At 43.2% G+C, this 9,659-nt stretch overlaps 1 long non-coding RNA gene across 1 annotated transcript; it reads left to right on the top strand.

Moving 5' to 3' along the window:
* The first annotated feature begins 2,814 nt into the window (after nucleotides 1-2,814).
* Nucleotides 2,815-8,239, top strand: LOC124265753. The gene is made up of 3 exons (XR_006895526.1): nucleotides 2,815-2,856; nucleotides 5,690-5,950; nucleotides 7,617-8,239. It is a non-coding gene; the product is annotated as an uncharacterized LOC124265753 (long non-coding RNA).
* Nucleotides 8,240-9,659: the final 1,420 nt, after the last annotated feature.

The raw sequence follows: 9,659 nt of genomic DNA, 5'->3' as shown, positions 1-9,659 counted from the left end.
AGGTGACTGTAAATTATGTCTAAATCTTCAAAGACAATACAACTTTTAATCATGAAAGAATAACATATTACGTTGTTTAATCTATTATACATGATCATAACGGGTCCGGGTATTGAGTCCAACTCATTACCCATCCATCCCAGGTATCCTGGTTACCCGTCCCAGCCCTAGTTATACACGGCGATGGTCACTGCGTGGAACCAAACACGGTAGGTAGTTATTTCATGCAAACAAAAAGGGTGAGTAGTTACTGCATTTAAGAAAACAGAGCGGTAGACCTTGCCTTGTAATCAAACATGTTCGTCGTCACGTCATGCAAACCAACAAGGTACAAGGCCGCTCCGTACAAAAGCATCAAGGTGTGTCGTAAAGATTATCAAGTATATTGGGCAGGCAAAAAATACACATGATGGGTGATTAGTGCATGCATAGCCATGATGAATTGTCACCGAGAAATGAAACACATTCGCCGAATATGTACCGGGAACCTGTCTGCCAAAGCGATCGTAGAGCTAAGATGATCGTGAATACTATAACTTTAACATAGACTTAGGACTGTAGCTACGATCGGTCTGTGGAACAAGGTCCAGCCTCTTGATTTATGATTTTCCGCAGCATCTCCCAGGAAGGTGGCCAGACTCAGGCCGCTGAAGGAACAGAGAACGTCAACGGAGAAAACGTCAATTTTGGGAACACTGCTCAAGTTACTACAGATGCGACACCAGGGCAGGAACCTGCTGAGCAAGTGACACCAGGGCAGGAACCTGCTGAGGAAGTGCCAGAGCAGAGCAGGAACCTGCTGAGGAGGCCACACCAGATCAGGAACCAGCTGAGGAAGCCAGACAGCAGATCAGGAACCAGCTGAGGAAGTAACACCAGAGCAGGAACCTGCTGAGGAAAACGACACCAGAGCAGGAACCTGCCGAGGAGGGGCCAGAGCAGATCAGGAACCAGCTGAGGGAAGTGACACCAGAGCAGGAATCTGCTGAGGAAGGCGACGACCAGGGCAGGAACCTGCTGAGGAAGTGACACCAGAGAAGGAATCTGCTGAGGAAGCGACGCGAGAGCAGGAATCTGCTGAGGAAGCGACGCGAGAGCAGGAACCTGCTGCTGACCAACAGATTGTTGAAAATGGCACTGTCTCAGACTTGAACCTCTCCGAAGACCAGTTAGAAAGTAAGTAAACATTATTCCTAATACATATGATAGTAGACCGACTATAAAACGTTGCAAGATTGGGTAAGGTATACAACCTTCACAACTGTAGGGTGAGTTAACATCTTACAGGATTACGCATATAACTTTTACAACTGTAGATCGAGTTAACATCTTACTGCATTATGCATATAACTTTTACAACTGTAGAGCGAGTTAACATCTTACAGGATTACGCATATAACTTTTACAACTGTAGAGCGAGTTAACATCTTACTGCATTACGCATATAACTTTTACAACTGTAGAGCGAGTTAACATCTTACAGGATTACGCATATAACTTACAACTGTAGAGCGAGTTAACATCTTACAGGATTACGCATATAACTTTTACAACTGTAGAGCGAGTTAACATCTTACAGGATTACGCATATAACTTTTACAACTGTAAAGTAGCGAGTTAACATCTTACAGGATTACGCATATAACTTTTACGCATATAGCAACTGTAGAGCGAGTTAACATCTTACAGGATTACGCATATAACTTTTACAACTGTAGAGCGAGTTAACATCTTACAGGATTACGCATATAACTTTTACAACTGTAGAGCGAGTTAACATCTTACAGGATTACGCATATAACTTTTAGCAATAGAGGCGAAATTTAACAACTGTAAAGCGAGTTAACATCTTACTGATTACGCATATAACTTTTACAACTGTAGAGCGAGTTAACATCTTACAGGATTACGCATATAACTTTTACAACTGTAGAGCGAGTTAACATCTTACAGGATTACGCATATAACTTTTACAACTGTAGAGAGAGTTAACATCTTACAGGATTACGCATATAACTTTTACAACTGTAGAGCGAGTTAACATCTTACAGGATTACGCATATAACTTTTACAACTGTAGAGCCGAGTTAACATCTCTTACTGCATTACGCATATAACTTTTTACAACTGTAGAGCGAGTTAACATCTTACTGCATTACGCATATAACTTTCTTTACAACTGTAGAGAGAGTTAACATCTTACAGGATTACGCATATAATTTTTACAACTGTAGAGCGAGTTAACATCTTACCAGATTACGCATATAACTTTTTTACAACTGTAGAGCGAGTTAACATCTTACGGAAAGATTACTGCACGTATAACTTCCTAGGAAAATATTTACTGGAAATCTTTGAATATTAGTTCCCATTGAAAGATCCTTCAGTGGGCAACGCACATCCCACTACTGCAATCTATCCGAGATCAAGACAATACAACTGTAATTGCAACCTAGAGGTACATTGATCTGGACTCTAATCAGTATACCTTCGCTCCGGCTTACGAGGTCGTACATAATACATCATATCGATTTTTGTCTTGGTTAAAACACAAAAGCCTTCGGTTTCCAAATATTTATTTTCAAAAAATGTCAGTCGTTTTAGCAATACTTGTGATATTGAATCACAATGTTGTTACTGATTTTGTATGTCAGTTAAAATTATCCGGTGTTCTGGGTGGATTATCAATACTTTGACCTCAATGCTTGCATTACAGCTTTCCGCACATGTTTAAGATCCACTCAGAAAAACGATCGAATCAACCGAGCAGTTCAAACGGCTCCCTGCGCTGTGCGGGTCAAACTCCAACATCAGCTGATGCACAGGCAATCTTCTAATACGAGGCTGACAAGGACGGTAGGGCAGGGATCAGTCTACTACATTTGTCGGGGGTTACATAGAGGAGAGTATATACTGAATAATGAGACACAATGGCCTTAATACGCGTGAGCAGATGCCATACGTACATTGTGCGAAGATGATGTTCATACATGAAGGAGTGGGAAGTGGTGGGGTAGCCTAGGAAGGAAGGAAGGAAACAACGGATCCCGGCCGTGACATTGCTGAACACACAAACCAAACCCATCAATCAGTCAATCATGACAAACCATCGAACTATGCAGTGGAGGAAGGAAACGAGAACCCCAGTGGAGAAACCCAGTGGAGGAAACACGCACAAGGAAACCACAACCCAGAGGAAGGACACACCCAGGAAGACAAAAACGGCCAGGACCACAAACGAGAACGGACACACAAACACACGACCCCAGGACACACGGACACACGAGGAAACGGAAACGAAGGACACCGAAGGAAGGACCCCGGAGACGGACAACGAATGAAGGAACAACCAGCCCAGGAACCCATGGAGACGATGGAAGACAACCAAAGGACAAGGAACCAAGGATGGAAGGAACCAGGAATGAACCGTGGAACCACAAGGAACCAAGGAGGACCAAAGGAATGGAGGAACCGGAGGATGGAAGGAAAAGGAGATAAATGGAGGAAGGAAGCATGGAACTGGAGGGATGGAAGGGGAGAGGATGATATGAACCGTGTGTTTGAGAGGATGGTATGAACCGTGTGTTTGAGAGGATGGTATGAACCATGTCTGGGAGAGGATGGTATCAACCGTGTGTTGAAGAGGATGGTATGTACCGTGTGTGGAGAGGATGGTATGAACCGTGTGTGTGGGAGGAGGGATGGTATGGACCGTCTGAGGGAGAGGATGGTATCAACTATGTGCAGGAGGGCCTGGTATGAACTGTGTGTGGGAGAGGATGGTATGAACAGTGTGTGAAAGAGAATGGTATGAACCATACGCGGGAGGTGATGTTAAGAAGCGTGTGGGAGATAATGGTATGAATCGTATTTGGGAGAGAATAGTGTTTACCGTTTGTGGGAGAGGATGGTATGAACCATGTGTGGGAGGTGATATTATCAACCGTATATGGGAGAGGATGGTATGAACCGTGTGTAGGAGAGGGTGGTATGAACCGTGTGTGAGAAAGGATGGTATGAACAGTGTGTAGAAGAGGATGGTACAAAACGTGTGTGAGAGAGGATGGTAGGAACCGTCTGTGGGAGAGGGTTGTATGAACCGTGCGTGGAAGAGGATGGTATGAACCGTCTGTGGGAGAGGGTTGTATGAACCATACGCGGGAGGTGATGGTATGTTCCGTGTGTGGGAGAGGATGGTATGAACCGTCTGTGGGAGAGGGTTGTATGAACCATACGCGGGAGGTGATGGTATGTTCCGTGTGTGTGGGAGGATGGTATGAACCGTGTGTGGGAGAGGGTGGTATAAACAGTTTGTGGGAGAGGATGGTATGAACTGTATGTGGGAGAGATTAGTGTGTACCGTGTGTTGGAGAGGATGGCGTGAACGTGTGTGGGAGAGGATGGTATGAACCGTGTGTTTGAGAGGATGTTATGAACCATGTTTGGGAGAGGATGGTATGAACCGTGTGTTGGAGAGAAAGGGATGGACCGTATGTGGGAGAAAATGGTATGAAACTTGCGTTGGAGAGGATGGTATGGACCGTATTTGGGAGAGTAAGGTATGAACCGTCTGTGGGAGAGGGTTGTATGAACCATACGCGGGAGGTGATGGTATGTTCCGTGTGTGTGGGAGGATGGTATGAACCGTGTGTGGGAGAGGGTGGTATAAACAGTTTGTGGGAGAGGATGGTATGAACTGTATGTGGGAGAGATTAGTGTGTACCGTGTGTTGGAGAGGATGGCGTGAACGTGTGTGGGAGAGGATGGTATGAACCGTGTGTTTGAGAGGATGTTATGAACCATGTTTGGGAGAGGATGGTATGAACCGTGTGTTGGAGAGAAAGGGATGGACCGTATGTGGGAGAAAATGGTATGAAACTTGCGTTGGAGAGGATGGTATGGACCGTATTTGGGAGAGTAAGGTATGAACAGTTTGTTGGAGAGGATATTATGAACCGTGTGTTTGAGAGGATGGTATGAACCGTGTGTTTGAGAGGATGGTATGAACCGTGTGTTTGAGAGGATGGTATGAACCGTGTGTTTGAGAGGATGGTATGAACCATGTGTTTGAGAGGATGGTATGTACCGTGTGTTTGAGAGGATGGTATGAACCGTGTGTTTGAGAGGATGGTATGTACCGTGTGTTTGAGAGGATGGTATGAACCGTGTGTTTGAGAGGATGGTATGAACCATGTGTTTGAGAGGACGGTATGAACCATGTTTGGGAGAGGATGGTATGTACCTTGTGTGGGAGAGGATAGTATGAACCGTGTGTTGGAGAGGATGGTATGTACGATGTGTTTGAGAGGATGGTATGAACCGTGTGTTTGAGAGGACGGTATGAACTATGTTTGGGAGAGGATGGCATGAACCGTGTTCGGGAGAGGATAGTATGAACCGTGTGTGGGACATGGTTGTCTGAATGCTTTTAGTGAGTGGATGGTCTGAATTCAGGTTATGATGGAGTGGTATAAATTCAGGCTGTGTGGGGAAGGTGTGTACGGGTTAATAGAGTGAATTGGGAATTTGATGCATGTGCGAAAACAATTTGTGATGTAGTGGACATATGGTTTGACCAATAGATCTTTTAATTTCCAACAGCACAGTTCATTGTCTTAGAATATTCAAAAGAATATGTGTCAATATGCCTCTTTGATTTAATTATTTTTCACATTTTATCACTTTCCAGATAACGGTACAGTTAACTTTGAGGAGTTCTGTCGTCTGCACGCGGCCCACGACGTGCCTGTGGAACAACAGGAGATGGAGATAGTAAACTGCATCAACAAGGTGTTCCCCGGGGACCAGGAGGAGATCCCGCTGCGCAAGGTCCAGCAGATCATGGAAAAAGTCAGTCTGCAGCGTGACGAGAGCTGCCTCACAAAAGATGATCTCCATACTTTGGTCACCGACCTGGACAGAAACGGCAACGGCATGGTCGACAGAATAGGTTTGTACAAACATTCAGGTCTGTCAACCTACACATCACTGTACGAGCGGATCTAGGTCTATCTAACTACAAATGTGTACAAACATTCAGGTCTGTCAACCTACACATCACTGTACGAGCGGATCTAGGTCTATCTAACTACAAATGTGTACAAACATTCAGGTCTGTCAACCTACACATCACTGTACGAGCGGATCTAGGTCTATCTAACTACAAAGTGCACATGTGCACAAGTATATAGATCTATCTGACAATACAGATCTATCTAACTACACACGTGTACGCATCTATGTACGTCTAACTACACACGTGTACACACATCTATGTATGTCTAACTACACACGTGTACAAACATCTATGTCTGTCTAACTACACACGTGTACACACATCTATGTATGTCTAACTACACACGTGTACACACATCTATGTCTGTCTAACTACACACGTGTACACACATCTATGTATGTCTAACTACACACGTGTACACACATCTATGTCACACATCTATGTCTGTCTAAACGTGTACACACATCTATGTCTAACTACACACGTGTACACACATCTATGTCTGTCTAACATCTACATGTCTGTCTAACTACACACGTGTACACACATCTATGTCTGTCTAAGGACACACGTGTACACACATCTATGTCTGTCTAACTCTACATCTATGTATGTCTAACTACACACGTGTACAAACATCTATGTCTGTCTAACTACACACGTACAAACATCTATGTATCTATGTCTGTCTAACTACACACGTGTACACACATCTATGTCTGTCTAACTACACGTGTACACACATCTATGTATGTCTACTACACACGTGTACACATCTATGTATGTCTAACTACACACGTGTACAACACATCTATGTCTGTCTAACGTACACACGTGTATTGTCTAACTACACATCATGTATGTCTAACTACACGTGTACACACATCTACACACATCTATGTCTGTCTAACTACACACGTGTACACACACGTATTCTATGTCTAACTACACACGTGTACACACATCTATGTATGTCTAACTACACACGTACACACATCTATGTCTGTCTAACGTGTACACACGTGTACACACATCTATTTCTGTCTAACTACACACGTGTACACATATCTATGTATGTGTCTAACTACACACGTGTACACACATCTATGTCTGTCTAACTACACACGTGTACACATCTATTTCTGTCTAACTACACACGTGTACACACATCTATGTATGTCTAACTACACACGTGTACACACATCTATGTCTGTCTAAGACACACGTGTACACACATCTATGTCTGTCTTAGTAGACACGTGTACACACATCTATGTCTAACTACACACGTGTACACACATCTATGTCTGTCTAAGTACACACGTGTACACACATCTATGTATGTCTAACTACACACGTGTACACACATCTATGTCTGTCTAACTACACACGTGTACACACATCTATGTCTGCCTAACTACACACGTGTACACACACGATGTGACAGGATATACGATCATGCGATTACAAACTGACATTCTACTTGCTTCAGTTTTATAATGTTTGCTTCAGGTTTACAATGTTTGTTTCAGTCATATAATGTTTGTTTCATTTCAAGAATGTTTGTATCAGAATATATATGCACGTCCTTGTTTTACAGAATTCGCAAGGATGTTGATTGCACGTGACAGTTCATAGGGAGTCACGTGACGTTCCATCTGCAGCATTATGTATTCATCAACTTCACCTTCACCTCTGGGCAATGTCAGTTTCTGTAACAGTGCTCGGTATCCCGAAGAGGCCCATCGCATACTGAACAATAGCCACTTTCCCCTCACCATCACAACAATAGTTGATATCCCTGAGAGACCATCACATCCAAAACAATAGTCGCTATCCCGGAGATATCCACCACCTCCTGAATAGTAGCCGCCATTCCGGAGAGATGTATCGTATCGTGCTATGCTAAAGTCTAGATTGTAATAACTGTATATGCAGAATATTTGAATTATCAAAAGCTATGGTAATTGTTAATTGCGTAGTAATTGTACAGTGAAGGTCGCTTGCCAACATTATATGCTCAACTGTGAAAATCTGAATACCAGAGTTCGACACATATCCAAACTGAGGTGTACCATGTGGCTGTTGATTAATGTGTGCTATATATAGTCCAATATACAGTGATCTGTGATATACGCAATGGAGTGCTAAACTGAAGTTGTATATGTATGTTCCTCAACAACGGTTGTTTTGTCCTCAAATGTGCATTGTAGCAGACATGGCAGGTAACGTATATATATATATATATATATATATATATATATTACCCACAGTGCCCCACTATATCCCAGTCTCCCGTGTCCAGGCCGTCTCCCCAGTGACCTTGTGGAAGGCATGTTTACCCCTATATAAACTCGGGACACTGAATGAACCACACACATACTCTTCCCTATCGTGTTGCCAAATGGAACATCATCAGATCTGCTAGGCAGTAGGCGACCTTGTCGTTCAAGTCATGTGAGTGGTGGGTTAACTTTGAATTTAACGTCTTCGAGTGACGTCCCACGCGTGTTCACTTGGCCGTTTGCTGTTGAGGGATTTGGTCACAGTCATGGTACAATGCACGAAAGATGAAAAGGTCCTAATGCGTTGTGGTGCAATACTATATCACTGTTGTGTTGATCTGTGACTACCATGGGCAATATGGAGTCAATCCGATACCACCACATGCCAGCATGGACTCACCTTCAAACGAGTATGCTGTGCGGCGTTCAGGTCCAAAAAACGCCCATTAGGACTTATCCAAACTTGATTCGCACGGTCGAGAATGTTGAGAGTGAACCTCGATATGTGAGAAAACATAAGCCCAGCGTAGATTATTACCTACCTATTTGTTTTATTGGTGCGTTTGGTGGTCCAGAGCGTCGTCGATCATCGCATAAACCACCAACTTTCATTGCCAGACATTCCCAGTAGTTTCACTTTAAAAGAAACTATTCCATACTTTTTTACAGGGGATATATGTTAGTGCACTTTGAATGGCAGTAGCCATATCTGTTTAGTGTGATTTTTCTCCAATCGCAATAATATTTCACTCCTTTTTGTATTTTGTTTGGATATCATCATCAGTACGTGATAGCTACAATTTCAATAAAAATCACAAATGTGTAAAAGCGTTTTCCTTTTCTGAAGTGCCGAGTATTGCCAACCATACCTATCAACAGACGTATACCCCAATGTCTTCACGTGAATACATACCTGCATCAAAAGACGTTTACCCCAATGTCTTCACACGAATACATACCTGCATCAACAGACGTTTACCCCAATGTCTTCACGTGAATACATACCTGCATCAAAATACGTTTACCCCAATGTCTTCACGTGAATACATACCTGCATCAACAGACGTTTACCCCAATGTCTTCACGTGAATACATACCTGCATCAACAGACGTATACCCCAATGTCTTCACACGAATACATACCTGCATCAACAGACGTATACCCCAATCTCTTCACACGAATACGTACCTGCATCAAAATACGTTTACCCCAATGTCTTCACACGAATACATACCTGCATCAACAGACGTTTACCCCAATCTCTTCACACGAATACATACCTGCATCAGCAGACGTATACCCCAATGTCTTCACACGAATACATACCTGCATCAACAGACGTTTACCCCAATGTCTT

Source organism: Haliotis rubra, unplaced genomic scaffold, assembly GCF_003918875.1.
Source record: "Haliotis rubra isolate DU_JTF1 unplaced genomic scaffold, ASM391887v1 Scf991, whole genome shotgun sequence".
Taxonomy (NCBI): domain Eukaryota; kingdom Metazoa; phylum Mollusca; class Gastropoda; order Lepetellida; family Haliotidae; genus Haliotis; species Haliotis rubra.
Note: the sequence above shows the minus strand (reverse complement) of the source record. Positions and strands in the feature narration are given on the sequence as shown.